We start from the raw sequence: 19,924 nt of genomic DNA on the forward strand, positions 1-19,924 counted from the left end.
GCATATAGGGTCCTATGATCCACCCCTTTATTTTTTTAAAGAAAAAGTTTTGCCACTCCGTTTCAGTCGAGATCTTTTCTTCATGCCTGAATGCATTTCTCACAATTCCCAGGACAATCTCCTGTGAGAATTCGAAGCGAAAGAAGAGTTTCTTTGTTTTTATGTTGAAAAAGTAAATTTTGAGGGGTTCGGAAATTTTTCTATAACTTCCTAGCTTTTCAACAGATATTCAAATGATTTAATTTGGTGACAAGCAGTGGTGGATCGTCATAAGGGACTGCGGGACTGCAGCCCCCCCAACATGTTTGTGCATATGTGAATTATAATACATATAGATAGTTTTGCCGTGTTTTTTTTAATTTATTTAGCTTGAAGAATTAAAAAATTTTTAATATTAACTTTTTTTGTAATAAAAAAATGAATTGGCAACCCTGGGTCTCCAAATTTTGCAGGTCCGGTGATGTTTGTTCTTTTTTTATGACGTAGTTTTTCAGAAAAAGGTTTTCTAGCATCACTGAACAAGCGCTGTGGGGACTGCCAATAGAACAGACCCTGGTCAGGAATTCCAACTTTGGTTCTCGTAAATCTTTAGGGTAAACGTGTGGAAGTTATCCGTGAATAGGTAAAGGGATCGTAGGTTAGCCTACTTTACTTGATCTGTGTTTTGAGAAGTCACTGAGACAGACTGGTTTTGATGTGAAGTAAAGCCAATTACTGCAATTGTTTTTAATCATGTCAGACCAGTAGAAGCATGAGATGTATTGTTCACGCTTGTCTTGAAAAAAATTATTAGGTTGTGATATTTTCAAGTAGGCTAATTCTTCAAATATGTGATACAGGTTTGTACACTTAGAAAATCGGTTTCCGGTACGCAAGTTTCGAAAAGGTACCATTAAAAAATCCCTTTCGAACTTTGGTAATTATGGAAAAAAAAAGAGTACGGTATAGCAGTGGTGGGAATCAAACCCACGCCAAGGCCATGACTACCACCGCCCTAACCCTCCGCGCCAAGTGAGCCAGTGGCAAACCGATCAGTTAATTTAGGTATTATTTGCCTTTTTCATTTGTTGCTTAAAATGGATTTTTTAATGTTACCTTTTAGAAAGTTGCGTCCGGTACAGGTTTATAATTATTTATATTAGGTTACTGGTTGATGCAGCCCCCCCCTCCCCCCCATGTTTTAAGACCACGAGCCGCCACTGGTGACAAGTAGTGTCCTTTTTAAAGGAATAATGAAAGAAATGCAGTTTTAAAGTTAATAGTTTAGAGTCAATACATGTGAACTTGTCAATATGGAGAGTTGGAATCTATGAGCCACCTTGTGTGCTGATCCTATGAGGCCGGCTCATAGGATCCTACTTGGTGGAAATTCAGATCACAATTAGTTTATTGTTAGAATGTTGTTTATTTTTTTTATATTTAAGCTAGTTAAGATTATAGTAAATTTTTTATGTGTATTTTTTCAATTTTTGTTTAACAGTTTAACATAGGTACATTTGTAGGCTATATCTGTATACTGTCCATAATGCCTCGAAAAACTGCTAAAAAAAACTCATCGTAATAAATCGCTGTTCCAGTTTCCTCTGTAGTCATGGTTCTTCCTCCACCCATCACTACTGGGTCAACAAAAAGAGTGAAGGGAATTAGAATATTTTCGATTGACTTTTCTGCTTTGGATCTTGTGTAAATAGCCTGTCAGTAACATATATTCGATCGATCGATTTTGTAAGCTTGTGATCATAAAAATGATGGCACGGTTGTGGCATGCTTAATTTGTTTCATATTTTCTAGCCTTCTAGGCCTATATGATCTGTCACTTATAAAAAAAAATGTAGGCCTAATGTGATTATTAGAAGTTATCTTTTTATTTAAAAATTGTGGAAATCTTCCAGTTTCATGATCATTTAAGCCTCTATTTTCAACTTATCACGTCCCATTATCTTGTAAATGTGTTGTTGTGTATTCATGTAAATGTATTCATCAATGTATTGTCGGTTGCATAGCCGAGTGGTGAGAGCCTTGGAACGGCAATCGAAAGGGCGCCGGTTCGACAACGCTCAAGAGCATGCGGCTGTGTCTTTGGCAGGACACTTAAAGGCATGCCTGAAGGTGGGCACGAAGATTGGCTTCCTTGCCTTCAGTTCCATTTAATCTAAATCTTCAACCACTTGGTGTAAGCGTGGATACGACAAACAAAACAATCAATGTATTCATGTAAATACGTTTATTCTTTTGATTGTACTGGTGGCTCATAGGACCCCACCGCCGCACGACAGCTTCTGAACAACGTTGAAGATCTTAGAATAAGTGCGGCACACTAGACGAACTACACATGGAACACGGACAGGCAAAACAACACCTCTCGACTCCGTGATTTCCTACCCGACGTCGATCCCCACCCTCCGGGAATGTCCCTCGCAAGAGTTGCGTGGGTCCGGCTTAACCGCCCACGAACCGGCGTCGGTGGCTTTCGCTCAGACATGTGCATGGGGCCTGGCTCTCTCACCGGGATACGAGTGTGGTGCCACGGACCAGGCAGTAGACCATGTCGTCCACAGAGGTGGGCAGTAGCGCGCTACTAGCGGCGCTACGTTTTTGGTAAAAGTAGCGGTAGCGGCGCTACTTTTTAGTTGGGGTAGCGGCTGCAGTAGCGGCGCTATTTTTTCCAAAGTAGCGGTAGCGGGAGAGGCGCTACTTTTTTTCAGTCGCAGTTCCCGCTACCCGCTACTTTTCAATTCAAAGTGAAAAAAATACTCGTTTTTTTTTACTACACTAGCGTGGTCAAGCAGCTATATAATCGGTTTGGTTGCAAAGTTTCGGTCTTTTGGGAATCTCGTTTTCTGGTGTGGAACTGCGATCCTGCGATCACGGTATGAAATCGATAATGTTCATTCGATGATGCTGACGCACTTCGAGGAAAAGTCAAGACAGATGTAATTCGACTATTGCGGGAGACATCAAGACAGGTTAATACCGAAAAGAGTGACACCAACATCAGTCAAGACTCCCAGGATGAATTTTTGGTATGTTGGCGCCATCCCGTGAAACGTCGATGCAGAAGGAAGCAGTAATTGTGGACGCCTTTTTTTCGAACAGGAGCAAGTCCTTGAGCTTTTCGAATACCGAGTTAAAACATCTGTTCATTAAATACAACACCTCCATTCCTTCCAGTGCTGCGGTGGAGAAACTTTTCTCTGTTGGAAAAGATGTGCTCGTGTTTTTGAAAGATGCGCAGGGGTCCCACTCGGCATAAAATCATAAAAAATCATAAAATTTTGCTTGATTTGGAAAAAATCATAAAATAGCATAAAATTTAGACACAATCATAAAAAATCATAAAATTTAGTGTTGATGGAGAACTGAGCATGTAAAAATCAAAAAAAAATTTATATAGTGCAATATGTAACCAGGTGTAACAGTTCCAACCATGATAGGCATGATAACAGCTTAATTATTTGTGTAACGATTGTGACGCCGTCTGTTGAATGCGCTGATTTAGGATAAACCTGTGGTTGCGTAATCAAGTCCAGCGTTGTCTGTGGAACTGAAATTAGAAAAGGAGCGTAGCTTGATACTTTCATTGCATGTTTTAAACGTCATAAGACATAGACAAGTAGACGCTGACAAGATTTCAAGACATTGCAGTTATTGTGAGAGAATGATGAAAGGATAATTTGACAGCAATGTTTTGGGAAAAAGCGTAGAGCTAGGCAAGGAAACTATTTGAGGCCATTTGCAAGCAATGTGTTACTCAGGCCTCGAAATTCACGGCGGACATGTGCCATGTCCTATCTTGAGTGGGACCTCTGACATTACTTCCTGCAGTTTTTGCCTAAGCAAAAAAACTTCAAGTGAAACATTGCATCCACCCAGTGACCCAGAGATACAAAAGGATTTCAGAAGCATTAAAGAATCCCTTGATTGAAGCTTATATTTCATTTGTATGATTTGCTTCTGGTGACTTTGAACAGTTTTTAGTCTTATTCTAATGTGAAGAGCCACTGATTCACATTCTTTACTCAGCAATGTGCTATCTGATCACGGCTTTGTTTAGCAAATTTATCAAAAAAAAGAACATATCATCCACAGAGTCAGAAAATCTTTTGCTTGATGTCACTAACAAAGAACTTCAGAAGCCGTTGAACTTGATTGATACTGGAACACAAACAAAATTTTTAGTCAGTGACAGTGATATTGCAGTCCTTACTGAAGCTGACAAGAAGAAATTTAAATCTGACTGTCTAAACTTTTTTGTGGTTGCCACAAGTTACCTTTTAGTTTACATCATTTGCCATTACATTCATCTGTTATTAAGCAGGCACAATTTTTGCACCCAGTAAACAAATGCAGAGGTGGGCAGTAGCGCGCTACTTTTGTAGCGGCGCTACTTTTTCGGTAAAAGTAGCGGTAGCGGCGCTACTTTTTAGTTGGAGTAGCGGCTGTAGTAGCGGCGCTATTTTTTTCCAAAGTAGCGGTAGCGGGAGAAGCGCTACTTTTTTCAGTCGCACTCCCGCTACCCGCTAATTTTTAATTTAAAGTGAAAAAAATACTCGTTTTTTTGCCAACACTGGCGTGGTCAAGCAGCTATAATCGGTTTGGTTGCAAAGTTTCGGTCTTTTGGGAATCTCGTTTTCTGGTGTGGAGCTGCGATCAAGGTATGAAATCGATAATGTTCATTTTAATTTTGATAATAGCCGAAGTAAAGTTATATTGTATATTATATGGTTTATAGAATATAGACTATATACATGCAATGAGCATTGCCTTATCAGTCACCTATGCTAAGATGTTCAAAAATAAGGTTTTATCATATTGGTTAAAGTAGGTTAAAACTGTTAACAAATGGTTAGCTAAGATATTTGTTGCTGATAAAATTTTCTTACATGATGGTGGACTGGAGCGTGTTTGTAGGAAGTTGCAACTTCCTGTCTTAATCCACGGTAAGTCTTCGCTTACTTTCTAACAAAACACATCCCTGACAAAACGTTTCTTACTTTCAGCCATTCAATTTTCATCAGCCCTGCTTACAACTTAGAAGTTACAACATAGTTTATCTTATTTCTAAACAGCTTATTTTTTTCTAGCTGACGTCAACTTCTTCGGCAAATATCTCCGTGTGATGAAGCCTATCTGCCAGGCTTTAGACATTCTCCAGGGCGAGTCCAAGGCGTATTACGGAGTCTTGCTTCCGACCATTATAATTTTCACGAAGAAGTTGACCGAGATCAGTGATCTTGTGACCTGTGAGGAGTTGAGAGTGATCCTTGAAGTTGAAGGGGTGAAGAAACGATTCAACAAGTGCTTCAACGATATGAAAGACGTTATGGCATCATGTCTACATCCCTCCTTCAAGACTTCGTGGCTACAATATCTGCACTACCTTTCCACGGATGATGCTGACGCACTGCGAGAAAAAGTCAAGACAGATGTAATTCGACTGTTGCGGGAGACATCAAGCCAGGTTAATACCGAGAAGAGTGACACCAACACCAGCACGACTCCAAGGATGAATTTTTGGTGTGTTGGCGCCATCCCGTGAAACGTCTGTGCAGAAGGAAACAGCAATTGTGGACGCCTTTTTTTCGAACAGGAGCAAGTCCTTGAGCTTTTCGAATACCGAGTTAAACATGTGTTCATTAAATACAACACCCCCATTCCTTCCAGTGCTGCGGTGGAAAGATTTTTTTCTGTTGGAAAAGATGTGCTTAAGCCAAAGCGGGCAGGACTTAATGACTCTTATTTTGAAATGCTCGTGTTTTTGAAAGATGCGTAACAATAAATTTCCCTTAGAATGTGTTTTCTATAACGACGTTAAAATGACAGTATAAACGAATGATAACATTCGTTTTCAAGGTCATTTTTGCGTCACTAGGGACTTGAAGAGTGTTTCCTAGTGTCATTTTAGAAAAAAGTAGCGGAAGAAGTAGCGGTAGCGCGCGCTACTTTGGTCCGAGTAGCGGTAGCGGGTAGCGCGCTACTTTTGTAAATTGGTAGCGGGTAGCGGTAGCGCGCGCTATTTTGGGCGAAGTAGCGGGTAGCGCGCTACTTTAAAAGTAGCGGGTGCCCACCTCTGAACAAATGATGTTGGAGCTACAACTTCTATCGTCAATCAGTCTCCAATTGCCTTAAAAACTGCCTTGCAAATGCTTTTGCAATGATGTAGCCTATCTGTTTCAAGAGAAGAGCTTTATGATAAGGCAAGCCTGCAGTGGTTACGGTATCAATCTAAGGATATTCTAGATGAGTTTTACAAAAAGACTGATCTTGAAAGTAACAAATACATCAATTCCCAATCTTCTTACTGGACTCAGGCACTAATCAAATATGGTTTAACCGTAACACCCTTACCAAAAGTGTCTTCCTACAAGAGAATTGACTATTATTGGACAAAAATTGGAGGCCTGTTAGATGATGCTGGGATAAAAAAAATATCCGCAACTACTTTTAGGGTGGCTCTTATTTGGCAAAAAATGAAAAAAAATTGAATTTTGTGTGGGACACCCTTTTAAAAGGTGAGGTTGTAAGAAAAAATAACACCTGTAAAAAATTTTTGAATTTCAAATTGATTTAGAGGTGGCCCTCCCCCCCTAAAGTTTTGCGCCCTCCTCCAAAATACAAAACCTGCATATCTCAAAAACTGCTTGAGCTAGAGATACGGTTTTTGTGTCAAAAGATGCAGAAAGCATGATTTCCTATCTGCTTTCTGAACAGTGATTGCGTCTATCTTGAGTAGAAAAGCAGTTATTTAGAAAAAACCTGTTTTCGGTATTCTAGCACAAAACAGTGCTAAACAAGTAGGCTATTGTGGCCCAACCTATTCAATTAACAAAGTTCATAAACTAACCTGTAAAACTGGTAAAGCAATAAACGAAATAAGTATTCTTTAACTTTTATGCATTCATGCATAGCTAAAATAACCGTTTTTTATCATATTCCTTGGAGAAACTCCTGAGCGTGGAATCCGCTTTCCAACTTCAGGTGCTATGCATCGCACTTGTTGGATGGCGAAGGCGATTTATGCAAAAAGCTTGATTTGCATTCATGGTATCTGTCCGAAGAAATGGTTGGACTAGCCTTGTTTGACTCTTGATTGTCTGTGGAAAGTAAAAAGCTAATGGTGGCAACCATGTTAGATGAAACAGGAGAACGTCCACCAAGGAGACCAAGCATCAAAGTAGATGCGTTTCTTAGCAATAAGGGTCTAGAACAGTATTACACCTCTAATTCAAAATGGCTTCTTCAGCTGTTGGGTGAAGATGAAGCAATAATTATACTTTCAAAGGATCTTGCTCATTGGACTGAAGATGGTGCATTTATTCAAGCTTTACACATGGCGAAGGGACTTTCAGTAGTGAATGACAGAGCAGAGAGAGGAGTTGCTCTAAGTCTAATCCAGGATTTTAACAAAATCTTAACTGAAGATGAGCCACAACTTCAGTTTCTTTTGCAAGTTGTTACTGAACACAGGAAACTGTTTCCAAATTCCAACAAGAACAATATTGTCGATTCTTCTTCGTTTAAACCTTCTTTGTTACTCCAGGGGTCAAGGGCTCTGTCTTTTACCACTCTTGGGCAGTGGCGATGCGGTTTAGATGCTTGAGCAAGTGTCGAGCAGCAATCCTTTGATTCGTCCATTTATCCATTGATTCGTCATCCAGTTCAAGCAGACCACGCATCCCATTTGGCGCAGTTACAGATGGTGTGGTCTGTGGTTTGTTCCTCTTTGCCACACTCACAGATTGCGGATGGAGCCATCCCCCATTTGTGCATGTTGGAGCGGAATAGTCTGACTCCTGTAGGCTAGCCCAGTACGCAGGCGGTTGAGCCGCACCCAGGCCTTCCTTGGCAAATTATGCATTCCGGTTGGATGGGGGCTGGTGTCGGAGATACAACTTTAGAGTCTTGAGGAGTTCTTCTTCCACTCTGAGCTCCATTTGTTGTCCTCCCAGGTAGTCGCGCTGATGGATTGGTCTTCAGCGGTTTTCATCAGGAGTTGTGCATCACATACAAATGGTTGTCTCGATTTCAGTTGCCGAGGATGCTCGATTGCTCGCTCATAGACTCATAGAGACTTGAGTGGAGCAAGTGGTTGGGGTTCGTAGTGCGGCGAGAAAGAGACAGGATGGCTTCTTCGCGACGAAACTCAGTTGGTTGGTTGCCTGCAAGGACAGGGAAATTGTCCGATGGTGTAGGTCGCAGACATCCTGTCACGATACGCAAGGCAATATGTAAAATATTGTCGATAATATCGCTTCTTCCAGTACTGACCAGAATTACATTTTGAAATGAATATTGTTACCAGTGTTCCCTCTAAGGTGCAAAAATTAAGACAAAAAAACGAAATTTTGTAGACGGTTTCGTGGTCACAAAAAAGGTTGTAAAATCAAGATTTGGTCAAATGCGTTTTTTCTAAATAACTGCTTTTCTACTCAAGGTAGATGCATTCAATGTTTTAACACAAAAACTGTATCTCTAGCTGAAGTGGTTTTCGAGATATGCAGATTTGGTATTTTGAGGGAGGGCACAGAACTTTAGGGGGGGAGGGCCACCTCTAAATCAACTTCAAATTTAAAAAAAATTTGCAAGAGTTATTTTTTCTGACAACCTCACCACTTGAAAGGGTGTCCCAAGCAAAATTCAAAAACTCAATTTTAAGAGCCACCCTACAGTACTTAGTCTTGCAAAATGTGTTCTAACATTAAGTCACGGTAATGCCAGTCCTGAAAGAGGTTTCTCCATTAATAACATTTGATTGATTCACGTAGAAGTTTTCTTAAAGAAATCACAATTGTTGCACTGAGAATGGTGGAAGATGAACTAAATCGGTATGATGATGAGGTAAACTTTCCCATTAACAGAACACTGGTTTCAGAAGTGAAGGGTGCTCGAGCAAAGTATATGGCTGACCTTGAGCAGGAAATAGCTCTGGAAGAAAAATTGAGAAAAGAGAAAGAAAGTGCTCAGGCTACTATACTGTTGAAGCCAACAATATGGCAGAAAAACAAGGAATTGAAGAAAATGAAGATGAAATTAAAAAAACTGAAGCAAGCATTAAAGCTGCTGATGAAATTATTGGAGATGGGAATGCAAAGCTTCAGGAGGCATTGTCAAACACAGCATTGGATCGGAAAGTTCTTCAAGCAGCTGATGCAAGAATTGACATCGGCCGTGATCGTAAAAGAAAATGTGAGAAAGTGCTTGCTAAACTCCAAACTGAAATTAAAAAGAAAAGATCATAAAAGTGAATTCTTTACCAATTAACTTTGTCTCAACAAGTAAGTTGACTTTGAAATTGAACGAACGCCATTTTCAGTCTTATTTTTTTAAATTCTATTTTGTTCGTGCAATGTTTCAACTGCCTTGCTGTGAGTGTGAAGTATCCTAAATTATGCTGACTTTGATTGTTTTTCTGTAATCGCTTGTTATCCTTAAAGTGTAAAAAGAAATACTTTAAAAAATTAAATATAACAAAACATCGAGCTTTGATGTAAAATCATAAAAAAAGCATAAAATTTTGATGAAAAATCATAAAAAAATCATAAAATAACCAAAAAAATTCATAAAAAATCATAAAATTTTTGACTTTTTTGGCATAAAATCATAAAAAAAATAGGAAAGTCTTGAGTGGGACCCCTGGATGCGTAACAATAAGTTTCCCCTAGAATGTGTTTTCTATAACGAAGTTATTTATTTTATTTATTTATTTGCATCAGACACTAGGGACTTTATATTACGGGACGCGAAACTCCGCTTATCCGCCAACACTAGAAGGGTCACTGCACAATTTAAGTAGATACGCAGTCACATCGAACAGCACCATCAATTTTGAACATATAAATGTATTGTCATTAAAGAATGGCAACGATGTTCTAATAAAGTAATAAATGTATCAAAACGCTTATATGACGTTTTTTTAATAAAATGGCATAGGCCTATGCATATTATATGCCACAGGCTATATAAAGCTATGTTGCATACATTTCACATACCATAGCATTATAAACAATATTCATATATCAAAAAATGTCATGTACAAAAGTAAACAATAATTACACAATGTAAATATGGTTTTTCTATAACCAATCAACCTCTTCTCAATATACAGTATATTAATGGTTGCATACAGTTAGTTTTCTGAAGATAATTTTTGAATTTTCCGTGATGAACTGGCAACCAAATCTTTTTTAATGTCTTCAAAACGTTTAAGTTCATTCTTTGCGAAACAATTGAAAGCAGTTTCTACAATCATCTTTAAGTTTGCATGACTAGAATCACACTTTAAAGATACGATGCCAAGAAGGTGATCAAATTGAGACACTGACCCCGTGAGAGCGGAAACAAAAATATTACGTTGATTTCCAAAAGTGAACAGTCTCCTTTTAATTTCCCACTCTAATAACACAGCATAATAATGGTGCACTGCAAGAGAGGTTACAATAAAACATAGTTCTGTTGGCTTGGATAAACCATCACGATCAGCTAAAGCAAGAAGCTTGCAATGCTCATTGCTTTCTTCTACTAAAGTGTCATCTTGACCGGCAACAAGAAATTCCTTGCAAGCATTACATTTCCTACGACGAGAAATGCTTCTGCCAATATACCTAACAACATAGTATGCAACATTCATGTCAGATGTAGATAGGTCATCTAATGTCGCAATCCTAAAAAAATCAACCAGCCAAATTACTGACAATGCAACTTTTGTTGCTGTAGCCTAATTGCTGGGAAATTTAAGGATGACAATTTGGCTCCAACTAGCAAAGCTTCTTATTGAAGTAAAGACAGCATCATCTGGTATTTTATTACCTGAAACATTCAGTAAATGTAATATCTATCAAAGAAACTTAAACTAATTTTGGCATAAACATAATCTTTGGGTAATGACAGTACTTTATGAAGATAATGTATTCTAATATGTATATTTTTTCTTTGTAATCAGTCATCTAAACTTTGGAGGTAACATTCCAGAAAGCTTCAGTCTCTACAAATAATCAAACAATTAAGAATAAACAAAAATGTTAATATTTATGTGAAGTTGCTCTAACCTTTAAACGGATGTTTCACAGACATCACTTTCCACAAATTCTCCACCATTTTGATCAATCGAGCAGTTTCAAGAAAAGATGGGTGATCCTCAGCACAAAATTCCAATCCTCGACTAGTTGATTCATGAAAAATGCCTTAAAATGTGTCATATGTTTAAGAGTTATTGCATTGCAACTTGAAGAACACTGAAGTTAATGTAAATGACAGTCATGCAAAATTGATAAGCAAGCATATTTCTTTATATTGCAAACAAGCATATTATATTACAATATAAAATACAGACAAAACCGGATAATTGCATAGTCCAATTGTCAATTTTTTTTTATGTAACATGCGATCATCCAATTATGTTATGGTTTGGTATTCAAGAATCTCATGCGATAAAACGGTTTGTGTATTTAACCAAGATATGTGAGATAAATCAATTTTATCTGCATAAGTCAAAATTTTAGTTTATGATTAACAAAAAATACTGTAAACATACTTTTTGACTTACTGAGAGCATGTGTCAAAAAAACATGGCTTGCATGAGTGTTTCAGAATGTGTTCAAAGCCAGAAGTTGGAATATCAAAGCAATACTCTTGCATTCTTTGTGACAATCATTCAACTTCCAATTTTGTTGTGGTATTGCTCGCACCCATTTTTCCTCAGTTCAACATCATTGGGAAATTTGAACAGAGAAATTTTAACCTCGCTACTTGATTTATATCCAGTTGTACATCCAGATACACAGCAAGTGTTGACCATTGACCATTTTAAGAATTAATGGTCAAATGCATAATACATATAGTTATAAATACTAGGCTACTGAAGGTATAAGAATGATTAGTAGGTTAAAACTACAGAATTAGCCTACCTATGACATCAATACCTTGCCTAGGTTTTATGTGTGAAGCATTTTCTGGTATAAAAGCTGTTTTATTTGAGACAAGTGACAGATTTTACATAAATAAAACAATTAAAAAGTATATGGGCAATCCACTTAGTTTTCATTCTGTTAATAACAGGATTTCTGCTTTATTTGAACAAATGATTAATTTATTTATTACCGTACATGACATCGAAGGTTTAACAAATATCAACATACCTTCAATGTCATCATTATTATAAACTAATTGACTACTGTCACTGACTGACTAAAATCTAGAGCAGACTATAAGACTAAAGAAAAGTATGAAAATAATCTCCACTGCTAAACTGTGTTACTGGTTTGAAGTGCAATAGTCACACCAACAAATTGTTGCCACAGTTGATACCTATATGATATATCCCACACCTAATTAACGTGTTAGGCTTTACTAGTTGGTCACAGCGGTAAACCATAATCTCTTCTTGGGAAAATTTTAACATAAAGTTCCCGAATCCGTTCGTCTGTATATAATGACCGAAGAAACACACACTTGAACTTCTTTTCAAAAAGTGTATTTCTGTAAAATTAGCCCGAGGCTACCGAAAACGAGGGGGTGCAACGCGTACACCACTTAAACTGTCACTACACAACAGATTACTTGGATAAAAGACGGAACTTTTGTCCAGCTAGCAAGCACTAAGCCAACAGTTAAATGTGCGGCCAACTTTCAAACAATCATTTTACGAATGACCAGAATAGATAGCAATATCTCAAATTCACGTATGCAGTACTGTGACGCAATAATGAAAGACAATTATGAAGTCATTCCAACAGGTGTTTAAAGCTGATGTAATATTTCCTGTTTAAACAGGCCCAAACAGGTTTGACACAATTCTTATGAACGCTGGTGCAATTTTGGCACATGCTTTAGGAATTTCCATGACGTAATATTCAGTAGACTTGAACGGTTTTTATATGACGTTTGATTTGGTGAAAATCGTCGGGAACATAGCGGCCCCTAGTTATGACAGTCTGACATGGCATAACTAAAAAGAAATTGACGACAATTGTGAGCCAATGAATAAAAACACATGATACACAAATTGTTTGAATCACTCACGTTTAAGTTAATACGTAAATACAAAGGGCATGCAAAGAATGAACAACAATACGGAATAAACACGATGATACATGAAATTGGTACCATAGGTATTAGGTACACGCAAAAAATGACGCTATATACCATGGTTGCGATAATAACCGACTGTTCTGGGCTCAGACAAGGGTCGGCCACCGCAGACAAAACCAGGCTCAAACCATAACACTTAGGTGTTCTTTACGGGGGCGAGGCACGAAATATCCCTCAACACGTAGTCTACTTTTACTTTCCCCGTACTCTCATCATAGTTGCAGACGGCAACTTTGGCTCTACGAACCACAGGCTTCCCTTTCCTAATTTGTGGAACTACCTCATACACCCTCCCAAGTTGATACTTCCCACGTTTACCAATGTCTTGGAGAGAACCTACCACTACAAGTTGACCAGGCTCCAAATTCTCGGCCATTTTAGCCATTTTTTCCGGCCCTGAAGACCTGGCAAGTAAAAATCGATCCATTTACTCCAAAACTGCTGAGAAAGTGACAAATTGAACCGATAATCCCTTCTTAATTGGTCACGATCATGTGGTTGCCCAACAGCACAGTATGGGTCTAAGTATGGGGTCAAAAGTGAGGCAGGGGTGATGACAGTAAAATCCCTAGGGTCGTCACTCAAAGGTACCAAAGGGCGTTCGTTCACGATCCGAACGGCACTACTGGTGTACGTAAGCAGTTCAATAAAACTGGGCTTACGTATTGAAGAGTCCAAAATGTGAAAAAAGTATTTGGTCACATCAGCCATGAAACCAAATCTTTCAAGCCGAAATCTAGCCAAGACATCTGCCAGAGGGTTTAACAAGTCAGACAATTCAGGACAAAAAGACATTACATCATTAACACAAGTTCCTCGAAATTCAGACTTGCCATCGTAAACAATGCGCTTTTTTAATTGTGACGTCACAAAGTATGGTAAATACCATTCAAATCCCTTGACATTTCCTGCTTCACCAGCACGCTCAATATAGCCATTAGATTTAAGATCTTTCATGGTGTCAGTAAGGAAATCACGAAGTTCAGGTTGTTTTAAAGCTTTCTTTCTTAAAGCAGCAGCTCTATCTGACGCCAACACAAAATTGTTAGGTAGATCAATATCTTCCTTCAACGGAACAGGTATCTCAAATCGACCATCTTTCAACTCAATATTCGGTTCGACAAGTTCTCTAGCCAAAATGTCATTGCGAGACAATTCACAGGTTTCATTTTGCAAAGTCAAATCCTGAATGACTTTATTCAGGTCTGCTATTTCCATATCACGAGACTCAATTTTACGCTGAAAGCCAGAGATGACATCCGACTCTGAAGACGTCTGCACTCTGCACACTTTAGCAACGCTTTCAACTAAGGGTGACTTACCACCACAAGCCAACCAACCGAAAGGAGTGAGTAAAGCATGCGGTTCACTGCGATTTTCACCAACACGTTCTTCTTTTGCCCACATCAAATAAGCGTTGTCGTTTCCAATCAGTACATCTACAGTACTACAATCATTCAAATGAAACATATTCACGTCATGAAAATGACGGAAACTACTTAAATCCTGCTTATGTGGTAAAGTCTTAACATCGTCAGCCCAAGCTGGGTTAACCACCCAAGTTATATCACAAAACAGTTCATTCGTCTCTAACGACTGAATGTTGAGTTTAACAAGTTCAGCACAAGTAGGTTTCTGACCAGCCAGAGTATCCATTTTAAACGACGCTTTATCATACGGTTTAAGACCAAGTTCGCACACCAAGTCATTCGAAACAAACGTCAACTGCGAACCAGGATCATGCTGACAATACACCAACTTCGATTTGCCAGTCATTGGATTCAAAACACGAGCAGCAGTAACGCGGTTAAAGGCTGCTTTAACATTTCCAATCTTAACATTACGCACAGGAACTCTGGCACCAGCATCATCTTTACCGACCGAATCCAGAGAATCACGTGACGTCACATAAAAATCATGCAGAAGAAAAAAGTGTTTCCTATCGTTGTTAGGCCCACACTGACGACAGTTGTTTGCATGATTACAGTCCTTAACCATATGCTGGCGCAAACAGTTCAAGCATTTTCCAGCTTTCACAATGACATCTCTCCGACCTTTAGGTGTCAAGCGCAAAAATTCTTTACAATTAGACAAAAAATGATATTCAACTTGACCACGTGATGAACAACAAAAACATGCCGGTATGTCACTATGTCTGGCCACACCGCCGCGCGGTGCGCCAACAGCAGTCGAGTACTGCGAACTCCCTGAAATCACATTATCATGGGGTTTTACGGACGTCTGCCTAACCGGACATGAAGGCAATTTTCCTTTGCCAAACTTTTTAAATTGCTGCGACTCACCAGAATCGCCCATTAGCATAATGCTAAAATCAGTCGACTTGCGCGTTTCCTCTCGTACTACAAATTCAAACAAACTCTGAAAGGTAGGTTCCTCAGTGCTACCATACTGATCACCTAAAAAGTCAAGATAACGCTGCTTAGCGTCAAACGGGAGTCGCTTAGCCAAATCCAAAACAAAACGTCCTTCTAATTTATCACGCTGACCATAAGCTTGCGCGTAAAGCAAACACTGCGACAATTCATCTTTAAACTCTTTCAAATCACTGGAAGAGATAGAAGTCAATTTGCTACCATAGCGATACTTTCTAATTTCTGGTTCTGCGAAAAGACCTCCACGAACTCCAAAACGTTGGGACAAGCGAGCTAACGACATTTCTATCCTGTCTTCCTCTGACAAGCCAGGAGTGTCAGAAACCAAATTAGCAATCGTTTGTGCAGCTGTTCTAACACAAGCTGCTTGCAACAAAGTCAAACGAGTTCCCTTAAAGGGCGAAGCTGCCATCAAGGCCATAACACGATTTTTAAAGAAGACAAATGGCATATTATTACCATCGTAACCAATCAAGGCCGCCTTATCGAAGAACGTCCTACTATTTTGGTATTCAAAAAAGCAATCCTGCTGTTGAGAACTCGATTTAGCGGGAGAAGACAAGCTATATCCCTTAATGGGCTGAGTGGGCTCAGTCACGTGCACAGCCCGATCACGATCCTCAAACACGTTAAAATCAGGAGACACGATACGCCTCTCACAACCACCCAAATTACGTGTAGCTGGGCGATCAGCAACTAGCGGCGCAGAAAACTTTGAAGGGGGCAAAGCATTACTGCTAATGGCGGCCCCGTGACCTGTACGCTCTGGGGGAAGAGTTCGGTTGTAATTTGCAGACCTTGGCTCTACAGCCTTCGGAAGACCCTTAGCCGTGGCCCCGAGACCTCCTGAAACAGCTGGAAAACATGTGGATTGTACAGGTCCACTTACGGATTGAACAGGCGTGTGGAAAAGGTTAGGTAAATTAAACTGTGATTGATGTTCACTTCTGGAATGCCTAGAAGAGCCCTTCCTAGAGCTACGCCGGGAGCCCAACTCAGAACGATATTCAGCTAAAACTACCTCTTTACGTTGTTCGGCCCTCAACTGAGCGTCTTTGAGTGCGAACTTAGCAGCTCTCGCTTCGGCCTCAGCTCTCGCGATGGCCTCAGCTCGTATGGCCTCAGCTCTCGCGGCGGCCTCAGCAGCTCTTGCTTCGGCCTCAGCTCTCGCGGCGGCCTCAGCAGCTCTCGCTTCGGCCTCAGCTTGGATCTGGAGCTCCTCTCGTCTTAACTGTAGGTTAATTTGTGCAACTATCCGTGACGAGCTCTCAGACATCCTAGTGCTTACATTTGAGGCGCTATCCTCAGGATGTATGTCAGCATCCAACCTATCTGACAACTCACTTTCTTTTTGTTCGAAGTTATTTTTTAACGAGTTAAATTCGGGATCTACCCTATCACGAAGTTCTGCTAAGATTGCAGAGTTAAAAATTTTACTCAAGAGAGCATGGAAATGCCGTAATTCCTCTTCTAAAGTAGATAACTTAGATCTAAAAATTAACAGTTCCTGCTTATCACTCAAAGAACCTAGGGCTACAGAAAGTTTCCCAATTTGAGTCAAAATATCCCGTCTAAGATGCCGGGCCTCTCGAACTGACTTAGCCTCAGCGTTACTGGGTCCCTCCCCAGAATGGCCTGCCCGACCGCAAAGAACATCATCAGGCTTAAACTCAGTCGAGTCGACGGCGGTCGAGTCCCTGTCGCCACCGAGTGTAGACATATTAAATGTTGGGGCTAAATTTAACAATTAAAAAATTAAGTTACACAAACACACAAAATTACAGTAGTTATAAAAAACTTAACTGCAAAGACCGTAAAAATACAAAAAAGAATTTAAATGCACGATACCGTAGCTGTACGAGTATGTGAAGTCCAAACGTCCACAAAACTTGCTTGGATTCTTCCACTTGAATCTTCAAGCACAGATGGATTGCCTTTAATCTTCTTTCTTGCCAATAAATGTCAAAGTTATTTTTCTTCTGTACCAAACTGAGAAGAAATGTCTTTACTTTTTAGCTTAAAGTTCTTCAGTTGCCTACCGAGAAGAAATGTCTTTAATTTTCTTTGCTTCTTTAGACTACCCACCAATAAGATCTTCTTTTATTATTTCTTTGCTTCTAAGTGCTTCTTAGCCTACCAACTACAATTAACGTCTTTTATTTTTTATGGTCACAGCGGTAAACCATAATTTCTTCGTGGGAAAATTGTAACTTAAAGTTCCCGGATCCTTTCGTCTGCATATAATGACCGAAGAAACACACACTTGAACTTCTTTTCAAAAAGTGTATTTCTGTAAAAATTAGCCCACGGCTACCGAAAACGAGGGGGTGCAACGCGTACACCACTGAAAACTGTCACTACACAACAGATTACTTGGATAAAAGACGGAACTTTTGTCCAGCTAGCAAGCACTAAGCCAACAGTTAAATGTGCGGCCAACTTTCAAACAATCATTTTACGAATGACCAGAATAGATAGCAATATCTCAAATTCACGTATGCAGTACTGTGACGCAATAATGAAAGACAATTATGAAGTCATTCCAACAGGTGTTTAAAGCTGATGTAATATTTCCTGTTTAAACAGGCCCAAACAGGCCCAAACAGGTTTGACACAATTCTTATGAACGCTGGTGCAATTTTGGCACATGCTTTAGGAATTTCCATGACGTAATATTCAGTAGACTTGAACGGTTTTTATATGACGTTTGATTTGGTGAAAATTGTCGGGAACACTAGTGATTGCTACAGTCCATAAGCAAAAGGTAGCCATAGATTCAATGCAGACATTATAACTTGCTTTAGCAAAATCCAAAACCAACCAAACTAAGCCTGCCGTGAGCTAACGTACTTCTCAAAAGTACTATATCAAATTTGTATATTTAACACATTATTTCCTTTAACTTGTTCAAATTGAAATACCGCAGCAACAATCTTTTGGTTACTTTTCACTTGCAGCCACGCTGCACGCTAGCTTACTGCTAATCACTAAAAGGAAGTATCCTGAAACTAACCCTTCTAGTGTACGGATAAGGAAAAAAAACGGAAGAGGCTTCGTATCCCGTAATATAAAATCCCTAATCAGACACGAAGTCCATAGAATTTAAATTTTTAACAATCATCACACAAAATATCAGACTAACTCAACACCATGCAGGCTACATCAAACAACATACAAAATACTGCTGTAGAGAATATAAAATGTAGAATTGAAATAGTATCCAGAAGACATAACATTGCGCAAAAGTGGATTAATAGATCTTTTGCAGCGTTCTACAAATGCATAGCAATTTTTCAAATGTTAAAATGACAGTGTAAAACGAATGATAACATTCGTTTTCAAGGTCATTTTTGCGTCACTGGGGACGTGAAGAGGATTTGAATTTCCTAGTGTCATTTTAGACAAAAGTAGCGGAAGAAGTAGCGGTAGCGCGCGCTACTTTGGTCCGAGTAGAGGTAGCAGGTAGCGTGCTACTTTTGTAAATTGGTAGCGGGTAGCGGTAGCGCGCGCTATTTGGGTCCAAGTAGCGGTAGCGGGTAGCGCGCTACTTTAAAAGTAGCAGGTGCCCACCTCTGGTCGTCCATGACTGCCCAATCCATCAACCACCACATGGAACGCTTGGACTGAAGGCCCTGGATGACGAGATTGCCGAGTGGCTGATGACCTCATACCCAAACATATAGTCCGGAAGAAGACGCTCATACGACGAAGAAAAATAGTGTAGCCTACACAGTCAGACTGAGACAGTATCATAAATAGGCCTACAAGTTTTTCCTTAGTCTCAGATGATTGTGAAGACGTTAGAGCTCGACCGATATCACTTTTTCATGAAATTGTTAGGCAGATACCGATATATTTCCACCGATATATACCAACTACGAAAAATTTGTTACCAACAAAGTTTTAAGCAACAAACCAGTTCAAGAAAGTTTATGCATTGGTTGCTGTAATGCAGGGTTTCCCAAACTGTGGTCCGCGGACCACTGGTGGTCCGCGACGACTGCACAGGTGGTCCGTGGCGATATGACAAGAAATTAAAAAGTCACACATATACGTTGTACAGTATGTACCATGTCAAAGATAATTGCCGCAGTTCTTTACAACTTAAATGATTTCGAAAGCTTTTGCTATCCAGTATCGTAAATCTTACTTGTTGCACCTTCGTTGCAGTTAAAAAGTTGTTTACGAAAAATTCTCATATTCGGTATTCCTCAAAACAAAATAACAGCATTCATTAAGAAACTCAACATATGGAAAACAAGGATAAATGATAATGTTGTGGATATGTTTCCTGTTCTGTGTAACTACATTACCAACAAACCCTTAATTAATGCAGAGTTGATTTTCTCTGACGGTTCACAACATTTGGAATTGCTTTCTACACACTTCAAGAAGTACTTTTTAAAAGAGACATAACTAAAATATAACTTAAAAGAGACATAACA

Source organism: Aplidium turbinatum, chromosome 3, assembly GCF_918807975.1.
Source record: "Aplidium turbinatum chromosome 3, kaAplTurb1.1, whole genome shotgun sequence".
In the NCBI taxonomy this organism is placed as follows: Eukaryota; Metazoa; Chordata; class Ascidiacea; order Aplousobranchia; family Polyclinidae; genus Aplidium; species Aplidium turbinatum.